A 23,807-nucleotide genomic window follows, 5' to 3' on the forward strand; every position below is an offset into this window, starting at 1 on the left:
TGTGGCCCAAAGAACACACCTGACACCGAAGATACCAAAGATGAAGACCCAAAGGGAGCGAGTGAAACTGCAATGCAGAGAAGGTGATCAACAGATTCCGCATTGGCTAGGCAAAGACCACAATGATTTACTATAACCTTATGCCTAGCCTATGGCACAAGTGATCTATCATGAGACTTTTATCAAGGAAAGCCATCCAGCAAAAGACTGTGACTCTCAATGGGGCTTTAATCTTCCAAACGTATCCAAGGTGTTGAGAGAAAGAGTTTGAGAAGAAAGAAAATGAGTAGAGGAGAATAGGAGATCTCCCCCTCACTCGTGTATTTATATTAAGAGATCATGTAGTACAAAGTTTATTATGCCCTTAGGCATATTACACACTCTAACACTCCCCCTCAAGCTGGAATGTATATATCATACATTCCTAGCTTGTTACAAATATCACTCAATTTAGCCTTGATTAATGACTTTGTAAACATATCAGCCAACTGATCCACTGAACAAGTAAACACAATGCATATCTCTCCCTTCTAGATTCTGTGACAGATAAAATGACAGTCTACCTCAATGTGTTTTGTGTGCTCATGGAAGACCGGATTGGTAGCAATGTGCATCGAAGCCTTGTTATCACAGTACAACTGTGAAAGAGAAGATGGAACAATACCAATCTCAGATAAAAGTGACCGCAACCAAATAAGTTTAGTACTTGTGTGTACCATTGCTCTGTATTCTGCTTTTGCACTGGACTTGGCTATTACATCTTGCTTCTTGCTTCTCCATGACACTAGATTACCTCCTACAAAGGTACAATACCCAGTAGTTGATCTCCTATCTGCTAGAGATCCAGCCCAATCCGCATCATTGAAACCTTCAATTTTCATATGACCATGCCTTTTAAACAATAGACCCTTTGTTGGGGCACCTTTCAGGTACTTGAGAATTTGGACTACTGCAGCCCAGTGAGAGGTAAGTGGAGAGCTCATGTACTGATTGACTACCCCTACAGCATATGATATGTCTGGGGGAGTAATCGTAAGATATATGAGCCTACCAACCAGTCTTCTATATCTACTAGGGTCTTCCAAGTTCCAACAAGTCACCTTCTTCTGGAACAAGCTCCACATTAGGATCCATGGGTACAGATGCTGACTTGACCCCAAGGTTGCCTATCTCTTCTAGTAAATCCAAAACATACTTCCTTTGCGATAGAGAAAGGCTGCTAGAAGAGCGTGCTACCTCTATACCAAGAAAGTACCTGAGACGGCCCAAATCCTTAGTAGAAAATTCTGTCTACAAGATCTTCAACTGTTGTATACCTTTTGAATTACTACCTGTGATGATGATGTCATCAACATACACGATCAACAAAATGCAGCCAGCTGAGGAGTGATGACTAAAGACTGAGTGGTCTACGGCGCATTGTTTCATGCCAAAACGCATGACTGCCTCACTGAACCTCCCAAACCATGTGCGTGGAGATTGCTTGAGGCCATAAAGTGATCTCCACAGGTGACACACAGAGGAGGACATCTCCCCATGAGCAACATACCCTGGAGGTTGCTCCATATACACCTCCTCAGTGAGATCGCCATGAAGAAATGCATTCTTCACATCCAACTGATGCAGAGCCCAACCATGACTCACGGCCAGAGAAAGTAATACACGAACAGATGGAATCTTCGCAACGGGAGAGAACGTCTCGGTATAATCAACACCGAAAGTTTGAGTATACCCTTTCGCAACCAATCGCGTCCTTTAAGCGCTCAAAATAACATCGGGCAAATATTTAATGGAGAATACCTATCTACATCTAACAGGGCGAGCACCAAATGGTAGAGGAACTAGATCCCAAGTCTCATTGATGTGAAGAGCTCCCATTTCCATGTCCATGGCCTCACACCAGCCAGGATGTGCAAGAACCTCAACCGCAGACTGCGGTAAAGATATAGAAGACAAAGAAGACACAAAACTTTTGAAGGCAGAGGTGAGATTATCATAGGAAACAAAATGAAATATGATGTGCAATAGAGTGAGAACGTGTGCACGAAACAATAGAAGAATCAGAAACCTCAACCGAGGAAGTGAGAGATGATACTTGAGAACTGGAGACTGGGATCACCGTCTGAGAAGAGGATGGATTGAGAGGAGGTGGCGTGGGACCATCGTTGTGCCGCTGTCTTTGATAGTGCTTTGTAGTGGCTGGATGAAGTGGCGGCGCCGAAGGTGTCATAGATGGAGGAGCCAAAACTAGTGGAGTTGCGAAGACAGATGGTGACACAGGTGGGATCACAACGAATCCGGTAGAACCGGGAGAGGAAGTGAGACCTCTGAGTCTAGAAGGGAAGTGTAGGGCTCTGATACCTGATAGAAGAATGGCTCGGACTCAAAATATGTAACATCAGCGGACACAAACCAGCGACGGAGGCGAGGACTATAGAAACAATATCCCTTCTCCATACGAGAGTGATGCAGGAGCATCCCCTTTGTCAATATCTACATCAGCCCTTATAGCTCACTAGTCTAGGACTTTTCATTTGTCTTAGCTTAGCAGTGGTAGTTCATATATTTTCATGTCATTTTACATTAGTTTGGGTAGTTTAGAGGCATTTTATTTTCATTGGGGGTATTTTAGATCTTTTATGTTGTGTTAGGGGCTGCCTATATAAAGCCTCTTCTCTCTCATTTGTAGGAACCTTTTGATGATTTGAAATTTGTGAGAGAAATTTTCTCTTGTATCTCTTTTGTCTTTCTTGGAAAATTGGAATTGTAAGCTATTGATTGTAGCTTTTTTTCAATTTCTCTCATCATTTCATCCCCTGTTTCTTGTTTCAGTGGTATATTGCCACTATACCACTGCCACTTTCCACATATGCTTGTTTTGATATGGACTGTTACCCGTCCTGACCGCCAAATTTGCATGGATGATCCATTCTTGATGAGATGCATGGGGCAGACTGACTGACTTATATGGAAAACTACTCTCCCTGAGAGTGGATCATCTATATTTTTGACCCCGGCGGAGTCATTATACTACGAGGCTGATAGGAACTCAAGGTCGAGTTCTTTCAAGAAGGGGAGTTTGATGCAGGAGCATCCCCTTTGTCATTATCTACATCAGCCCTTGTAGCTCATTAGTCTAGGACTTTTCATTTGTCTTAGCTTAGTAGTGGTAGTTCGTATATTTCCATGTCATTTTACATTAGTATGGGTAGTTTAGAGGCATTTTATTTTCATTAGGGGTATTTTAGACCTTTTATGTTGTGTTAGGGGCTGCCTATATAAAGCCTCTTCTCTCTCATTTGTAGGAACCCTATGATGATTTGAAATTTTCTCTTGTATCTCTTTTGAGTTTTGTCTTTCTTGGAAAATTTGAATTGTAAGCTATTGATTGTAGCTTTTTTTTCAATTTCTCCCATCATTTCATCCCTTGTTTCATGCAAGGGTCATTGCCACGATTCCGCGCTTGTTCCGATCTCGTGTGTCCCCACGCTCGAAGTAAGATCCCATATCTTCTCCAAAAAAATTTAAAAAAAATTATAGATCCGATTTGATTTGTGCTTCTTCCGATTGTGCGCTCTACGTCAGAGAATACCCCATGAACACAGCGTTCGGAGCGAGGATCTCCTTTCCCTTCAATGCCTTAGCCAATCCCTGTTGAACTTAGGATCTCCTTCACTCTCATCTGCCATATGGTGAAACTGCCCTTTCCGTCGAACTTGTCGATGTTGAACTGGGTAGAAATCGATTTTACCGTCATCTCAAATTACTCCGCACTTCCGCTGAAGCGCTCCACCTCGAACGAGAATCTTTCTTGGATAATCTTTCTACCCTTCGACGATCACTCTAACCTTGATCCGATCATAACACCCATGATCACTCCACCCGGCCTCGACGATCGCTTTAACCTGAGCTCTAATACCACTCGTTGAGAAAATTCGCCGGGCAAATCCAATCCGACTGTATGTAAATGGAAAAGTAAAATAAGAAGCAAGCCACAAGATGAACATCGAGATTTTATGTGGTTCGGCCAAGCCTGAATCCACAGGCGAGAAACACGATCTTCCACTATGAGAAAAACAATATACAAGGATTACAATGGATTAAACCCAAACCCACAAACCTACCAAGATCATACAAGAGAGTAAACTGAGAAAATCCCAAGAGAAAAAACCAAGGAGAAAACACCCTTTCTCCCTCTCTATTTCTCTCTCCTCTCTTTCTCTCTCCCCCTCTCTCGTTTGCCGCTAGAAGACTCACCCCCAACCTTCTCGCAGCCGCCCCACTCTTTGTTTGTGTGATACAACACATCTTTTATCCTTAGGTTTCTTAAAACATAAAAATCTGATTTCTATTCTTGTCTTCCTAGAAGATTGGGAAATAAGGCAACTTTCCCAAAAAATTCAACCTCCCAAATTTGAAGGAAATCATCCACCAAAGTTGATGTAAATCATCCACCAAGGTTCTTACACCATACAAGATATTTCGATTCAAGATTGTCTTCGGCCTGACTATTTTATTTGAGAAAATATATAGTGATCTATATGACATGCCTACATGGGTCCTAGGATAGAATAAATTAGTTTATATTCTGTGGAATCATCTCTCTAATTGTTCGTATGGATACGAGTCTTAGATTGGCTTGGGTAGGAGTTTCAGAGGAAGTGGTAAAGTGGGGTTTCTATAAATAACATGCAAGTAGCTTTTTTTGAAATTAGTGAAGAAATGTATTCCAGAAAGTATGATTATGCGCACAAAGGAGGACTGACCCTTCACTCAAAGTGGGCTGAGAAGCCGATCTTCCCTCTAAGAAGACCAATCACGTTGAGAACTGATTTGGGTTCGTAACAATCTATAAGAAAATCAAACAGTGTTATCATAAATTTTTAGAATTACAGTCATTTACAGCATAAACCTAAACAACGGACAGTATCCCTCCCAAAAACCAAACAATTGGAAAACACGAGTATCCATCACCAAGTCCAGTGAATAAACAAAAAAAAAAACATTACCAAAATTTCTAAACATAATCAAAGAGCATTGTATCTGATTTTATTTTTCTAATCTAAGACGAGACATAACCAGGTCAATTTCTAGCAGCATAAGATCCAAATCCCTAATTCTCACCAATTAAAAGATCAGAAACTGATAAATTAAAACAAATGAAACAAAAATGGGGCAAGAAAAAACCCTAACCCTTTCCTTGTTTGCATCGGTGAAATCCCACGGAACGTCGGGATTGTTATCGAGAGAGTCGATATGCTGAAAAAGTACAAAAAAAACAACTCAAATTAGAGAAAGGAGAGAGAAATTACAGGGAAATCGAGAGAAGTTGAATGATCCGAACTCACATAGTTTAGGGCGGTGGAAAAGGGGCGCGAGGGGGAAGATTCGACCTGCAAAAAAGAGAAATCAGAGAGAGAGAGAGAGAGAGAGAGAGAGAGAGAGAGACTTAGGGCTTTGGATCTAGATCTAAACGTCGGAAGGAAGAATCGTTTTTCGTAAAAATCGTACGATTCAAGTATGATTCGACTTTGAATGGTGTGATTTTTACCATTCTTTTTTACGATTTTGTATGTTTGGGATTTTGAGAACTAATAGTGATTTCAATATGAAAATCATTTCAATATGCTTTGTTTATTGGTGGAATTTCTTTGTATGATGATTAATTGTAGATTTGTATGATGATTATTATAGAATTGAGTATATGCTTTGTTTATTGTATGATTTATTGTATGATGAGTATAAATGTGCTTTGTTTAGTGATTGAGTGTACGATGGATATCATTTGTTCTTTAGATTACTAATCATAGAATTTTACTTTTAATTTAATAGTTTTGAATGAAAAATAGATAATTACTCATTTTATTCTTATTTTTTACTTTTTTATAGTTTTCCTCATCTAAAAATCTATTATAATATAGCAGGATGGGGGTTTCACTGTTCACGCATACGTGGACAACTCCCCATCCCACAATTAGATCTACGTGGCATCCAACATTCCGTATACTTACAAACCACCCAATTATGTTTCCATATATTTGAAGAGCCTCTTTAATTGGAATGTTTCTCATACTAAGAAACCATCCCATTATGTTTCCAAAACATTTGGTATACTTCTAATGAAATCCTCTTTAATCAGATTTCCATTTTCTAATTATGGTGTAAGCCTCTCTCTCTCTCTCTCTCTCTCTCTCTCTCTCTCTCTCTACACAGCTGTCTCTCTCTCTCTCTCTGCCCTCTGCACCGCAAAGAATATATCAAATCCCTGTAAATTTTTGCAAAGACGAGAAAAAAGAAAACCTCAATCTTCTTGATTCAGCCAAATATATCTCATGTCTCTGCAAATTCGTTTAATATATAGAAAGAAAACCTATGATCTTCTGCTAATTCTTGAAATTCATTTTCTGCGAGAACATATCTCAAATTTGAATACAGCTTTGCTTTAATAGAAATGAATCCGAGTGAAACCGAGGGTCTCATGTTAGCAAAATGATAGGGGCGGAAAGCAAAGCGAAATCGAGTCGTATGGATTTGAAGACAAAGATTACCTACAATTCTTCATAATTTTAAGGAGACTAAAGTATATATCTGCAAGGATAATTTCAATGTCTCTCTCTCTCTAATAAATACATTGGTGTGATTGGGTAATATATGTTTTACTATTATTCCTGTGTCGATTTTTTTCAGGATAGGAGTTAGTTGCAATGATGAAAGCCTGTACAGATTAGAGAAAGGCATCTCGGCATTATTCAAGAGAGAGTTTCAAAAGCCTCAGCATTAACCTTATGAAGGACAGTTCCTTGGTTTCCATGTGAGTTTTAGGACTAGGTTTCTGTTTTTTCTTTTATTAGAAGTTTGTGATGGTTATAGCATTTTATGCTAAACCCTTAAACTTTGATTTTGTTTAATGATTCCTTAAACTTTGACTTTGCTATTAAAATTCTGGGATGAGGTGAGTGATTGAATTTGATTTTGCCTACTGATTTTTTGGTTATTGTTACTGATTATGAGATGTGCTTGTGTTTAATTTAATTTTTACTTGAGATGGCTCCTAAACCCTAAAACTTTGATTCTTTTGAATGGTTCCTTATGGTAAAGTATAAAAGATTAAATAAGGCCCTCACCAATAGCTAAAGCTTTTGGAGCAATTTCACATGGTATCAAAGCAAAGAGCAAAGGTCCTGATTTTAAAACTCCTTGATATTAATACACATGTAATAGCCTACACAAAAGAGGGGCCACACGTGAGAGGGAGTGTTAAAATATAAAAGATTAAATACAGCCATCTCCAACCGCGTAAGCTTTTGGAGTAATTGGTTGTTTCACACCTTATAATTTGATTTTGTTCATAAAATTCTGGCAGTAATTTTGATTGAAGTATCTGCCTATTCTTTCATCTAAACCTTTCTATTTTTTAAGATATTGATTAATGTTATTTTCATTTCTCAGTTCATGAACTTGGAGAAGGGAAAGGCTTCTTAATTCTCTCATCTTAATTGTCGACTTGCATGATCACATCCTAAAGCTATGATTTGGCCGACACTTCAAATTTATTGCCGACTCACGTGTCCTTCCGTGTCCGAGACGACATGCGTGTCCACAAGTGTGACGTGTCGACACTCCTTTGGACACTTTTACTTGTATTGCTGGAATTGTTAGACTTAATGTGGGTGTGTGGACATGTTTTTGTACCGTGTCAAGTGTGACATTTTGTTTTTTTATTGAATATTATGTTTACCTCATTTAGACACAACTCGTATCCATGTCGAAACTGGACACACGAATCCATATCAACAAATCATGATTACATATGCTTTCTATTTTAGCTGTGTCCCCGTTTCTAAAGTTTGGGGGTTTTCCGTGTTGGCAGGCGACACTCCGTGTCCACAAATCAAAGGCCTAAAGTTGTTTCTATTATGCATTTACTTTGGGCACATGAAGTCATTTACATTGTGGCACATCAAATGGATGGTTTGGATCATCCTATTGTGTAAGCCGTACAGTGCTTTTTGAAAAATACTGGACAATGCGGGCTTACACGATATAAAAACTCTGATTATACATGCACGTATGTGAGAATAGCAAATTAAAAATTAATTGAATGTATGCAATAGTCTGATTAATCCTAAGATCACACTCAGGATTGAATTCAAACATATTCAAGGGTCCCACAAGGGATGTGTATAATCATGATCACTAATCCATCTGAAGAAAACCGTTGTGATGCCCTGTTTGTAAGAAACTATGCCCAGTTTTTGTACATGTGAAACCCATCTATCCTATTTTTCTTTTTCTTTTTTCTTTTCATCTTTAGCTGACCAGGAAATCTGAATGTACTCTCTTCATGTTTCAATATACTAACATATTTTTCACAAGAACAAAATTGAAGAAATTTACCGAATATGTGTGATTTCTTCAGAAAAAAAAAATGCAACACGAATTTTCTGTCAGAAATGTTTTTCTTGCAATTCAAATAGGACCTAATTGATTTGAACTGAATCTTGATTGCCCTAAATGATTTTAACTGAATCTTGATTTCTCTATGCTATATTATTTGACTTATTTATTTTCTTATACTCATTCCTTCTATTGGGTGTAGATAAATTCATGCGATTTTAAAATAAAACACAAACCACTTCATCAATCCAACAATATGATTTATTTATCATTCAAGGCCACAGTGATGATTCAGAAATGCATGTGTTAATAAGCTTTCAATTTCTCAAGGTTAAACAAACCATCTTACTGCTTCACCCATCTATTTTGTTCTTTAAGCAGCTTTCAATTTCCAACGTTTTTGTTTCAATATAAAATAACTTTCAAACCGTGCAACGCACGGTTGGTCCCACTAGTATATATGCATGTGGAACGCTAGGCAACGTAGCACCCCCTCTGTATCTACACGGAATTTCAAAAGTTGGAATTCCAAAAGTCTTTCTACTTCTATCTCTTCTGAACTTTTCAAACAGCATCCCTACTAATTTTCTTCGGATACAGTTGTTTGTACGTCAAAGTGGGCATTTTAAAAGTCTGAGGACTTCTTATATATTCTATCCCTATACGCATGGGAAGTAGATTTTATCACAAATCTTCCTAAAATGTCTCTCTTTCTCAATAGTCTTCCTACTTTCTCTGTCCCCAACAAAAAAGGTAATTTCTAATTTCTTTTCTTTTTTTCATTCATAATTTCTTATGAATTTTAGTTCAATACACGGAGAATCACAATATTTGGGCTTTAGATCATGAAAATACGGGGCTATGTGCTTATTATTGCCATCTACTTTTTTTTTAACTTCTTAAATTATGGCCATATAATGTTTTATTCATCATTTAATTCAAGGAAATTTCAAGGCAATTTTGCAGAAAGCCATTTCTCAGCTAACTTTTTCAAAAGAGAATCGTATATAAGTAAAACGGAATTCCTCTGTATTGGTTTGCTAATAACACAGTCTAAACACCCAATTCTTTTGGCAACTCTCTCTATATAGCAAGCAATCTCATATATCTCTCCATAATTCTCGCCGAAGAGGGCGATTTCTTGGTTTTTTATCACCGACAGCTCGGCACCAAAACGACCTATTTTACTCCTATTCTTTCTTCTTTCTATGTTTACCCTTACCAAAAAGTTTTTCCCTCCATCACTGCCTTCTCTAACACTTAAACCTTCCCAAAACAAAACCAAACAAGCAGGAGGTAGGTCTTTTTTGTTTTTACAAATGGATTTTGCTCCTACGGGATTATTTTCATATTCATTAAAGGAGGCTATTTTTCCTTTGTTCAAATCCTTTCACACTTTGTTTCCATGAATTTTTATAGGTATGTAAAGGGATTGTTTTCATAGATAAGAAAGGGGACCTTTATCTGATTTGTTTTTAGATGTTTTTGTCATTTATTTGCTTTGATTCCCTTTTATACATTGCCAATAACTTTTCTATTTGATTTTTATGCTCACACAAATAAAATGGAGAACATATTATTTAACTGTTGCTTTGATGAAAATCAGGGTGACTGGAATGGTGTTGGTGCTAACACAAACTATAGGTTTGTTTTTGTTGAAATTTTTTACTTTCTACACCATCTACTCCGACTCCTTAATTTCAAAATGCGAGTTATGTTTCATTGTTCCATAATCAATAAAAAAACTGTTTTCAACTATGTAATGTGATTTTTTTTTCTTAGAGAAGAAAAGGAAGAACATATTGTCTAATTGTTGCTTTATTGAAAATTAGGTTGATTTGAATGGTGGTGGTGCTTTTACAAACTATGAATGGAGGCTCTGTTTCCTCTACTCCCTTTAACTTTCTGCTTCCCTAAATTTTCACAGGATTAACGAGATTCTTTTCATAGACAAGAAATGGGCCCTTGTTTTCCTGATTTGGGTGGTGTTTGAGTCATTCATTTAGCTGTGATGTTCTCACTTTTCCATTAAGCTTCTATAATCATTCAAATAAAAGAGAGAACATATTGTTGAACCATTTCTGGAGAATCAGGGTGATTAGAATGGTGATGATGCTCACACAAACTACATGTTGTATTGATAAAAAAATTTACTTTCTACTACCGTTTGTCCTTAATATCATAATGTGGGGTTTGTTTCATTGTTCTAACACTCAATCAATAAAAAAAAACTTTTGAATTAGTGACATCCATTTTCATTCTACGACCACCAAGTCCATGATAAACTAATATTGAATTGATGGGATAAAGAGAGCGACTGAGACATTGTGATTTTTACAGGTATGTAATGGAATTGTTTTCATAGACAAGAAAGAGAATTGTTTTCATAAAAAAATTTACAGGTATGTAATGCAATTGTTTTCTCAAATCCTTTCACTTTTTTTCCTTACATTTTTATATGTAATGACATTGTTTTCATAGCATTATTTGTCATCTTCTCATTGCCTTTTATACATTGAAAATCAAGGGGATTGGAATGGTGTTGATGCTCATACACACTTAAGGTTTGTTTTGATGATAATTTTTACTTTCTATTATGTCCTTCTCAACAAAGCCTTTGTCCCAAACTAGTTGGGGTCGGCTAAATGAATCCTTTAGAAAAATTTCATGAAGAAGGTGAAAGGAATCTACCCGGCTCTAATCCTGACTCTAGTTGGGTTCTTCTACGTGGATCATTTTCTTCCATTCTATCTTATCCAAGGTCATGTTCTTTATTATGTTCCTAGCTATCAAGTCTTTCCTTACTGTTTTTTCCCAAGTTGTTTTCGGTCAGCCCCTACCTCTTTTTACTCCATCAATTTGGCACGAGTCGCCTCTTCTCACTAGAGCATCCAAAGGCCTACGTTGGATATGTCCAAACCATCTTAAGTGGTGCTCTCTCATCTTCTCCTCAATTGGTGCCACCCCCACCTTTTTACGAATGTCTTCATTTTTAATTATGTATAACCTTGTGTGGCCGCACATCCATCTAAGCATTCGCATCTCCGCTACACTCATCTTATGCACATGCTGCTTTTTGGTGGCCCAACATTCTGAGCCGTACAGCATGGCTGGCCTCACATCTGTCATATAAAACTTGCCCTTCAACTTGGTAGGGATTTTACGATCACACAGAACTCCTGAAGCGAGCTTCCACTTCAACCAACCTGCTCTTATTCTATGGTTAACATCATCTTCAATCTCTCCCTCCTTATGTAGAATTGAACCAAGATAGCGAAAGATATCCCTCTTAAGTACCTCCTGTCCAGTCATATTTACTACATCCTCGTCCCGCCTTCTTACATTATAAAGTTGCACTCCATATACTATGTCTTAGTTCTACTCAATTTAAAACCTTTGGATTCCAAAGTAGGTCTCCATAACTCTAACTTAGAATTTGCTCCTGCTTTGGTTTCGTTGATTAATATACTATGTCATCTGCAAATAACATACACCATGGCACCTCATCCTAGATACCCTCCGTAAGCTCATCCATAACTAGCGCAAAAAGATAAGGGCTTAGAGCTGATCCTTGGTGCAATCCTATTGTAATTGGAAACTCACTAGACGTGTCATCCGTGGTTCTGACACTCGTTACTGCTCCATCGTACATATCCTTAATCACATCAACATATTTAGTAGGCACTTTTTTCCTTTCAAGGACCCACCACATAACATTCCTGGGAACCCTATCATACGCTTTCTCCAAATCAATGAAAACCATATGAAGGTCCCTATCATACACTTTATATTATGTCCTTAATTGAATATTTGGCATCTGTTTCATTTTTCCAAAATGCTTATCAATAAAAATACTTTAGGAGCATAATGTTGTAGCTGTAGCTGGATGGAATTGATTTTATTTATTAGCTAGCTGAATGGAATTGATATTTCCATTGCCACAGAAATACTTGGATTATAATATTCTTCCTAACTAGATATTGATCTTCTCTGATGTATCATATTGATTGGATTTTTGTGATCTCATTGCTTTAGCAGTTTGGAACAACTCACCTCTCTATTACTTTGGAATTTTTGACAAATTGGCCATGCCCTTGGAATGGGGACATGAATGTGAATGGGAATCTGAGGAATTGTAAAAGACAAATTCGATTCGGAGTGGAATACAGCCTGCACTATGCTATAAAGACTCGGCCCCACACGGGCCTAGAAAGTTAATAACCTTAATTAAATCTAGACCGTAGATCCGCAGACCAAAAATCACTATGTATTTTCGCTTTTTTTAGTATAACCAATTTTTGGGGCATCAAATTTTGTCCGTTCGACATAATTTTGGTCCCAGTAGATGGGTATTTCGAATACCTATCCAAAAGATCCAAGATTTAGAGATTCGGAAGTAATTTGAGCAAGTTATGACCCTTTTTCTGTTAGGGTTAGGCATAGTTACGAGTTTTGTCTTATTAGGCTACTTTTGGGTTTTTAATTTTATTTAAAAACTTTAGTTTAGTTGTTAAATTTGATAAGTACACCCATAGGGAGTTTAATAAAGATGGACTCTTGCTAATTGTGGAAAACTTGGATTAAGAAACTAACCTTTAATATTAAATCTAATTGGGAAACCCACTTTAAGCACAAAACTCATTAGTTATTAAAAACCCAAAACATGGGCTTTTGCAACCCTACTTGTGCACGTCCAAAAACCGAGAGAGAGAGAGAGAGAGAGAGAGAGAGAGAGAGAGAGAGAGAGAGAGATAAGAAGAAAAGGAAAAGGAGAAGAGGGATTGATCTTCAAACCCTATTCTTGTTTCGAGTAAGTGCCTAAAATCTTTTATGTGTGTTTTTGCTTGTGATTCATAGTGTTTGATTTTTTATTTCCTTAAATCTCTTTCGAATTAGGGTTCAAAGCTGTTTTTCTTTCGAATCAAGATTTTCTTTTGATAAACAGCCATAGGGCTTAATATAGGACTCACTTGATCTGATCTTTATTAAAATAACATCTTATGGCTTAATATAGGACTCACTTGATCTGATCTTTATTAAAATAACATCTTTTCTACATGATACTAATTATAAGCATGCTGATTTTATGGAAAAACAGCCATAGGGCTTAATATAGGACTCACTTGATCTGATCTTTATAAAAAAAATCATACATATATATATATATATATATATATATATATATATATATATATATATATATATATATATGAGGAAACTGAGCTCACCAAACTTATGGTGAGCTAGCTTGCCCAATCACATGGGGGCCCACTTTGTTAGGATGATCCAAACCATTCATTTGAAAGTCCCTTACATAGATGGTGGGTGTACCAAAAATCAGCTCCATAGGATCATCCTAACCCCTCCATTTGTGGAGGACAAAAATGGACAGACACAAATCTGCCCCATTTTTGTCCTCCACAAATGGAGGGGTTAGGATGATCCTATGGAGCTGATTTTTGGTACACCCCCTATCTATGATAAGGCCTTGCAAATGAATGGTTTGGATCACTCCCCAAAATGTGGGACCCATGTGATTGGGCAAGCTAGCTCACCATAAGTTTGGTGAGCTCAACAGTTTCCTCTATATATATATATATATATATATATATAATAGAAGCTTTGGTTTTCCACAAATTTCATCATGAGCATGCTATGTATATATATACTAAAGAATTGTTTCCTAGATATCAAAGCATGTGTTTTTCTTCCAAACAGTGTGATTTATTTGATGTAAAAAAACTATGTCCTTTAAAAATCAGCCCATACGTGATATGCTTGATAAATCATATAATTATTTTTCTTTCGGAGGAAGACCTAGTGTTTGTATAAATTGTTCGTACTTGTCTTTTTGTTAAAAACAGCCCCTAACATGATTTTTACCCAAGTACATATATAATATATATATATATATATATAATATATATATATATATATATATATATATATATATATATATATATATATATATATATATATATATATATATATGAGGAAAATGATTGTGAGCTTGAAGCTCATATATAGCTTATATGAGCTTGAGGGCCCAAACACATGGGACCCACATTTTTTGTGGTGATCCAAACCATTCATTTGCAAGGCCCCATCATAGATAGGGTGAGTACCAAAAATCAGCTCCATTGGATCATCCTAACCCGTCCAAAAGCAGAGGGCAAAAATGGGCAGATTTGTGGCAAACAGTGTCTGTCCATTTTGCACTCCACTTTTGGATGGGTTAGGATGATCCTATGGAGCTGATTTTTTGTACACATGCTATCTATGTAAGGGCCTTTCAAATGAATGCTTTAGATCATCTTAACAATGTGGGCCCACATGTGTTTGGGCCCTCAAGCTCATATAAGCTATATATGAGCTTCAAACTCACAATCATTTTCCTCACATATATATATATTATATATAGAAATATGATGCAAATAATTAAGAATCTGATCAGTATATGAATTACGCATAGGTATTAATACCCATGAGTGTATCTTTTGGTTGTATGACACTGAAATCTTTGGGAATAGAATTTAAAGAACAAAACGTAAAAAGTTATGACACTCCAACTATCCTAGGGTAAGAGTTAAAGAAAAATTTAACGGAAAACTTATTGTGTGTGTGGTCTCTTACTTTCAGGTTAATCATCATCCTCCACTCATTTAGAAATTAGCAGACTCTCTCACAAAGTCAACTTTGAATTTAAGGTAGGTGACGGTGCCCTATACTTGTACTCTAAAGCAATGATTGATTTATATGCATGCAATGAAAATTCTTAGTAGACATAGAATTGTTCATGCTAATGATGTAGTTAAGATGATTGTTTCTTATTAATATGCATCTCGCTCTTGTGTTTGGTAATATTAGTAGCATGCAGCAAATATTGGAAAATGATGCTATGCCAGTAGCTCAAAAAAAAAAGATGAATGTTAAGATTCCTTATTAAAGGAAAAAGAAAATGTGGGAAGCAAGAAAATTGCTAAAAATATCTTTAAGATATTGAAAAGAAAAAGAATACGGATGATATGCAAGAAAAACGGGTAACAAACAAAGGCTTGGGAAAATAATTTGGTGGATTGGGCGGAGGTATGAGTCGTCCAGGAATCATAGAATTCCAAGCCGGCCTTGGGTTTTAGAGCACCCTCTTCGCGGTAAATGCATCCTCCTAGACCATGATGTCAAAAGGCAGAGTGGCTATTAAGCATGTCGTAAAAAGTCATTCATGCCCACTACCTGTAGACGAGGGTAATAGAACGTATTGGACGCAAGGTAACGAGCTATGAGGAGCTGGATTGCTTTGGGGAGTCGTCTTATGCATTAAATTAATAATAAACATAAACCTCTTAAATGTAAAATGTTGTATGTTTTATGAGATCAGTAGATTCACATTTAATGGATATTATGCGTGTTCTTTTATTAATATCTCATGTTTCAATTTGAAATAATTGTTATCACATATTCACTAATGAATTAAGTTGTATGCTTTAAATTCAAGAATTGTTTAGTTATATTTGTTTAAGTACCGAATGAGTCTACATAGTTATTTGAACTAACACAAAAGATCCTCCACAGGTTTTGCTACAAATGATGACATTGAGACAAATGCTAATGAGAAAATCGAGAATTGCAAGAGCAAGGATATAGTAATTGGTGTGGCCATGTGGCCTGGGCGGCTATTCGTCTTATTCTTATTTTGTTTCTGTTTTTTGTTATTATGCCAAATGCTCTTATTAGACTCTTTAGTAAAAGTAAACTTTTAATTGAATTTTTGTTGCCTTTTTGTTAACGGTCCGGGTTTAGAGTTACATCTAAAAATCCGGGTCGTTACATATACAGATCGAGATCATTATGTGGGTTGTAGTTTGCTTTGACTTTGTGAATTATGTATGCAACCCAGGTTGAGCTGAAGAAAACAAGGGTTCTTTTTCTTTCGAGGACACGTATCTTTGTAATGTTATCTTTCTTTTTAATGTTTAATGATTTTTTTTAAAGTCTTTGTTCATTGCTTATATTTATCGAGTTTTTTATTTCTTGACTATGGAATGCTTTATTAGCTACCATTGTATGGGATTTTGATTGAAGGTGTGGTTTTCTTTCACCTATGTGGTTCTTTTGGGAGAATAATTGACGATGTGGGTTTGTTGTCAGCAAAACACTGGTCGTAGGAGAAAGAGGCCTGGTCGAGTCTGTTGGAAGAAGGAATCGAGGCAGGCAACTAGACCATCTATCATTCCAACTAACAAAGTTAGTTTTGTACTCATATCTTGCCCTTATCTGCTCTGGAAATCTCCCATGCTCATTTTTTTATAGTTTATATGATGACTTATCTCTTTGTTTTTTTCTTATTTTAGGTTTTTTTGTTGAACGTTCCATGAAAAGCAGGCGGATTTAGGTCTGCGCCATGATACGAAACAGGTTTGTCATGAAAATATTGAAAAAATAAGTACAAGTTACTTCACTTCTTCAAGAATGGTCAACAAGCCCTTGAATGTGTCCAGCTACTTAAATATTTGCTTGGAGATGGACACTCCTGAGAGTTTTATTCTCCGATTTCCTCTATTCGGTGACTGTCTTTTTTTCATTTCAGATCAAATGGCTCTTTGATGCTGTTGTTGTGTTTGCTATTGTTCATTTGGAATGTAACAAGATTGCGCTTCGCATATACTGCTGTGTCCTGCTTCCTACAATTTTTATCTGAAAAAATCTCCACGTTGAAAAAAATTGAGTTTGAAAAATGTAGTTGAATGCTTGGGTGCTTTAATAGAACCTGCCATGGATTCTTTAATTTAGTTTAATTGAGAAAAAAATCAGTTTGTGGATTTGCCCAATTGGTTTTAAGGGTTTGTTTCTATTAGTACATGTCTACCTACACGTACTAACAGTTTCATTAGCAATGTTTGAACTATATGGTGATTCTTTTTTCTTCTTGTATCATTATCATTTCATATGATAAACTAGGTTGTTGTTGTTTTATCAATATTGATACTAGCACAGAAGAATTTTTTAATTTGACTTCCAACTACGATTTTATCTCCAATCCGACTATCAAAAGCTACTCTAATGCTCATGTCAAGCCAAGTGTTTTAGGGCATATTTGGCACTCATGAAAAAAAATGTCGATTTGCCTAATGCAAGAGAGAGCAAAGAGGTGAGATTATTGCTTTTACAACACACCAGAGAAATGGTCATTTGCTATGTACCTACGTTATATACCCATAAATATAGATGCTGTTGAAAAGGAAGCTTCTTCATCTTCACTTCCAAGCTTAGTTATAAATTCCGTTCCGGTCGCCGTTCCGTTTTAGCTACTGGAACGGAACGTTTCGGTGTTTCGGCCGTTTCGTTCGGCGTTTCGTTTGAAACTTTTCGTTCCGCTCTGGCGAGGGGAATTTTTTTTTTTTTTAAATAGTTAAAAATATGAAAAAATCCAGTGGGTATGGTAAATTTTTTGGAATTTTTGTTCCACTCCGGCGAGGGGATTTTTTTGGAATTTTTTGAATTTTTTTCTAATTTTTTGCAAAAAGACGAAAATAGCCTTCCAAACAACACCCCCACCGTCATAAAACGAGGGTAAATATGTAAAATACACTCCCCAACAGCCATAAGGGCATTTCTGTAATTTTTTGGATTTTTTTTTGAATTTTTTTTTATTTTTCCAACTTTCCAACCCCATTCCGCCGGAATTCCGGATTCCGCCGGAATTCCGGTCGGAATGACCGGAACGGAAAATATGGGCATTCCGTTCCGGAATCCGGACCGGAACCGGAATTCCGGTGCGTTCCGGCCGGAACGGAACGGAATTGATAACTAAGCTTCCAAGTAATAAAAGAACATTTAGATGGGGTTCTTTTGGTTGTTCTCCCTATTTATCTCTATAACGTTTTGTTTTAGATTTTTTTTGTTACAGTACTTTGAAAAATAATGCAATTATACTTGCATTACAAAGAACTCACATAACTTCTCTCTTTACACATCTGTAAGCAGGGAACTAGACTAGATTGCTCCTTCTCTATGTTTTGGTACTTTCTATTATACAATTTAAAGCAAATCCAACGGCATATGTTGCTTTATACACAAATAGATACGGTTCTTTAATTTTCACACAGTTATATAATCAACGTATTATTCTGCTGACTTTCATTTATTCAAGAAATGAGGGAGCATTTAGATTTGAATTTTATAACTATTGCTGCATTGTTTGTCCCCGGGCTCAACTGCGTACCATTTTTATAACTCTGCCGCACATTTGACAGGATATTCAAAGAGCATCTCGATGGATGGTAAATGCATCAACTTTATTATTTTTTTGCTATGCATCTAAATAATTTGTATTTGTACAAAGCAATACACATATAAGATCTGATCAGTACATTATGCGAAACTGCAGTAATACCTATTGGCCATTGTGTTTTCAGCTGTTGATTAGGAAAGATTCTATGTATTTGTTGATGTTGCATTGTACACACTCTACTCTGATTCTATGAATTTGTTGATATTGCATTGTACACACACTGCATTGATTTCTTTTGAAATTTGTACATTTAGATTTTCTTTCTTTTATTTATATAGGGTTGTCAACATTTATCCTCATGGATCTCTTTAAGAATGCATCTTTAATTTTAAAACAGTTTTAAAGCATAATATTCTCCTCGCCCCGTCCATCGCACTGGTCTGCAACTAGTTTATATATATATATATATATATATATATATATATATATATATATATATATATATATATATATGAAAAAAATCTTACAATTTACTATCCGATTGATTCGATACGATTCGAATCTGATTTTCAGAACCTTGGGTTTTCTTTGAGAAAACCAAAGAAAACCCTAGATTCATAACCCGACCCTACCCAAGATAGTTCCTCAGGTTAGTTCGGGTCGGGTTTTTATTATTTAGCGTAGGATAATGAGCAATTTCAACGATTGTAGAAACCGACAAATTTTCACGCAAAAAATCTCTAGATTTATATCATCAAATCAAGTGTATAAATTTAAGAGAAAAACTTTTTTTCTCATCACAAACATGATTAGCCCTATAAAACCACTTATATCCATATATTAGAAAATAATTCGCTATGTTATTCAAGAGATATTTAAGAAATTCATTGTACAACATAAGAATTGAGTCAGGTCCGGTTTCGGTTTTCTGATTTTTTTATTCTTTAAATCCTACCCGACCCAAGATTGAGTCGGGTTTTCAACCTGAAACCCTACCTGACGTTAGCCAGGTAAACCCAAGTTGCAGCCCTACTAACAAATCCCCACATGCCACATGGCGTGGGAGGGGTAGCTTTGGAATATTCACAGAGAAAATAGCCAAAACGGGAAAGATTTCTATTCTTTAAAAGTTTAAAATTAAAAAAATTAAAATAAAATGCTTTTACCTCATCACAATAATTGGGATCTACTCCCTTCAGTTCATTGAATTTGAAGACGTTAATCGAACGACGACAAGAGAGAGTGAAAAGACGATGTAGTGTAAGGAGAATGAAAAGACGACAAAACTTTTTATTGCCTAACATAACCCCAAACAGTAATCCGCCTTTCACCGGTTTTGAGCAATGGACTCACGCAATTTTTTAACCAATGGTGATGTCCTACAAATTCAAATCCCTAAAACCATCAAAAGAAGAAAGAAAGAGAATTCCAAGAAAAAAATCCAGCACAAACCCCTAGAAGAGTATAAAATCGATGAAAAATCCACTGGAAAACGGTTTTCTACCTCCAGGAATATGGAATTCATCAATGCGCTGAGCTGTTCCTTGAGTGCCATGAACGCCATGTGTTGAGCTGTTCCTTGAGTGTCATGAATGCCATGTCGGGATCCACACCGAAACTTTTATAACTGTATCAACCAATTAGGGTTTTTTCCACAGCGGATCTGATCTTATAAACGACACTGGAATGGAGCCCAATAATAAGTTTATTTTAGTAAGAAGTGTAACAGTTAGGGGTGCAAGTTTGGCCCTGTCAGCCCTGACCCACCCTGACCCCGAACAGGGTCAGGGCTGGATTTTCTAACCCTGAGGGCAGGTCAGGGTTCATTTTTTTAGACCCTGACTCAGGTCAGGCGGGTTTTGGGTTTATGCCTCGGGTACCCTGACCCGGCCCGACCCTGAGTTTTCTATTATAGAATTGAACCATCTGTGCATGTTTCTTTTGCTAATGTTTTCTATTATCTTGGATTGATGTTTCTTTAGATTATTATTATTAATTGTCTCTGTTGCCCGTCATGTTGTTGAATTCCTATTGTCTTATTTTGTTCCCTTTCTCTGTTTATTGATCATTTTGCTCCATATGATAAGTGGTTGCTTTATTTTTGGCACTCTTAACAGGTATTTGCACTAGGGTCAATTAGGGCCGGCCCGGCCCTGCCCAATCAGGGCGGGCCAGGGCCAGCACAATACCCTGTAGGGCGGGTAATGGGTTGAGGTTTTCCGGCCCTGACTCAGGGTCAGGGCGGGTCAGGGCCGAGATAATGGGATCCAGGGTTGGGCTAGGGTTTTGAAAAACCCAACCCTGTTGCAGCCCTAGTAACAGTGTTATTTGTTGACACCGGAATTTGTTGACATCCAATCAGGGTTTCTTCCACATGTCAATTTACCACATTGATTTATTGACACTCTATCTGGAAACATTACAATACCAATGTATCCTATACCTTTGTTTCTTCATTTTTCACCAGTGCATATTTTTCCTTGGAATTCTCTTTCTTTCTTCTTTTGATGGTTTTAAGGATTTGAATTTGTAGAACAGTTAAAGGCAGATTATTGTTTGGGGTTATGTTAGGCAATAGAAAGTTTTGTCATCTTTTCACTTTCCCTACACTACAGCATCTTTTCACTCTCTTTTGTCGTCGTTCGATAAGCATCTTCATTCACAGAAGGGAGTAAATCTCCATTATTATGATGAGGTAAAAGCATTTTAATTTTATTTTATTTTTTAATCTTGAACTTTTAAAGAATAGAAAATTTTCCCTTTTTGGCTATTTTCTCTATGAAAAAGGCAAAGCTACCCCTCCCACGCCATGTGGCATGTGGGGATTTATTAGTAGGGCTGCAACTTGGGTTTATCTGGCCCGCATCGACTCGACCCGAAAATAATCCGGGTCGGGTTTAGAAAACATGGGTCTTGGGTACGGTATGGATTTAGGTTGAAAATCCCGACTCAATCTTAGTTCAGGTAGGGTTTGAAGAGAAAAAAACCAAAAAACTGAAACCCGACCAAACTCGACTCTTATGGTGTACTATGAATTCCTTAAATATCTCTTGAATAACATGGCGAATTATTTTCTAATATATTGATATAATTGTTTTTGTTGGGTTGATAATGTTTGTGATCAGAAAAAAATAGTTTCTTTCTTAAATTTATACACTTGATTTGATGATATAAATCTATATATTTTTTGCGTTAAAATTTCTCGGTTTCTACAATCTTTGAAATTGGTCATTATCCTAATATCAACTCAACTCAACTCAACTAAGCCTTTGTCCCAAACTAGTTGGGTCGTCTAATGAATCCTTTAGAAAAATTTCATGAAGAAGGTGAAAGGATCTACCCGGCTCAAATTGACTAAGTCTAATCCTGACACTAGTTGGGTTCGTCTACATGGATCATTTTCTTCCATTCTATCATATCCAAGGTCATGTTCTCTTTTATGTTCCTAGCCCTCAAGTCTTCCCTCACTGTTTCTACCCAAGTTGCTTTCGATCTGCCCCTTCCTCTTTTTACTCTATCAAATTGGCATGAGTCACTTCTTCTCATTGGAGTATCCAAAAGCCTACATTAGATATGCCCAAACCATCTTAAGCGGTGCTCTGTCATCTTCTCCTCAATTTGTGTCACCCCCACCTTTTTATGGATGTCTTCATTTTTAATTCAATCTAATCTTGTGTGGCCGCACATCCATCTGAGCATCCGCATCTCCTATACACTCATCTTATGCACATTCTACTTATTGGTGGCCCAACATTCTGAACCGTACAGCATGGCTGGCCTCACAGCTGTCTTATAAAACTTTCCCTTCAACTTGCTCATTATCCTACACTAAATAATAAAAAGCCGACTCGGCCCGAAACAACCTAAGGAACTTTCTTGGGTAGGGTCAGGTTATGAATCTACGATTTTCTCAAAGAAAATCCAAGGTCCTGAAAATCGGTTTCGAATTGTAAATCGGATCGTAAATCGTAAGATTTTTTTCAGATTTATATATCACAATCACAAGGGGGAAAACTATAAAAAGTAAAAAATAAGAATAACATGAGTAATTATCTCTTTTCATTCAAAAATATTAAACATGCATTGCACGATTGGTCACGCAAGTAGTCTAATATTTCTATAGAGGAAAGGCATATCCCTCACGGCAACTTTTCTCCTCTCCAAGCATCCGGAGCTAGGTCTACCTAGAAGCTCCTTCTTAGGGTTAGAAAAGTTTAGATGTAGATCCCGGCATGGCATTCATGGCACTCAAGGAACAGCTCAACGCATTGGTGAATTCCATGTTCCGGGTTCAACATACAACACGATTCAAAGTCGAATCGTACTTGAATCGTACGATTTTTACGAAAAATGATTTTCCTTCCGACATCTAGATCAGAATTAGGGATTATTGGGAGAGTCAATATGCTGAAAAAGTAAAAATAAAATATATCAAATCAAACTACAGAAAGTAGAGAGAAATTATGGGGAAATGGAGAGAAGTGGAATGATCTGAACTCACTTAGATTAGGGCGGTGTAAAAGAGGCACGAGGGGAAGATTCGACCTGCAAAAAAAAGATAAATCAGAGAGAATTAGGGTTTTTTGAGAGAATTAGGGTTTTTTTTTAGAGAATTGGGGTTTTTTAGGAATGACGGTAAGCTGAATAGATTGCCGGAATATTGGTCGGGTCTCAAGCAGACAATTGCTCGCAAGACGAGCTGCCGGCCCGAACATGGTGGACGTGGAGAGAGAGATTAAACGGCGAAGATCAATGGGTGCGTAGCGCGTTCTCGTGGAATAGGACCGTAAGATTGTTAAACGATTATGTGACCATTTCTGATCGGGAAATGGAGATTTTATATGGTGTAAGCCCTTATAGTCCCTTGTTTTTAAGAAAGTACTGTACGGACCACACTATAGGATGATCCAAGCCGTCAATATGATGGGCATAACGTAAATAAGTTGTGGCCAAAAAGTCATTTCCATAGGATGATCCTAGCCCTCCGATCTATAGATGAACTCCAAATTATGGAATCCTCTATAGATCGTTGGGCTAGGATCATCCTAATGAAATGACTCTTTGGGCACAACCTATTTACGTTATGGCCCATCATATTGACGGTTTGGATCATCCTATAGTGTGGTCCGTACAGTACTTTCTGAAAAATAAGGGCTTACACCGTATAAAATCTGGGGGA

At 36.9% G+C, this 23,807-nt stretch overlaps 2 long non-coding RNA genes across 3 annotated transcripts; one reads left to right on the top strand and one right to left on the bottom strand.

Moving 5' to 3' along the window:
* Positions 1-5,030: 5,030 nt before the first annotated feature.
* On the bottom strand, positions 5,031-23,389 carry LOC143887764 (uncharacterized). The gene is made up of 3 exons (XR_013254365.1): positions 23,130-23,389; positions 5,349-5,393; positions 5,031-5,259 (listed from the first exon to the last, which is right to left on the bottom strand). It is a non-coding gene; the product is annotated as an uncharacterized LOC143887764 (long non-coding RNA).
* LOC143887138 (uncharacterized) lies at positions 8,943-18,640 on the top strand. Of its 2 annotated transcripts, XR_013254077.1 has the most exons (6): positions 8,943-9,150; positions 10,004-10,041; positions 10,738-10,799; positions 15,970-16,345; positions 16,546-16,641; positions 16,749-18,640. It is a non-coding gene; the product is annotated as an uncharacterized LOC143887138 (long non-coding RNA). The 2 variants fall into 2 exon arrangements; XR_013254076.1 differs by lacking the exon at positions 10,004-10,041.
* Positions 23,390-23,807: the final 418 nt, after the last annotated feature.

Source organism: Tasmannia lanceolata, unplaced genomic scaffold (genome assembly GCF_043159265.1).
Source record: "Tasmannia lanceolata isolate RefF3 unplaced genomic scaffold, GAP_Taslan_0.1 ptg000012l, whole genome shotgun sequence".
NCBI lineage: Eukaryota > Viridiplantae > Streptophyta > Magnoliopsida > Canellales > Winteraceae > Tasmannia > Tasmannia lanceolata.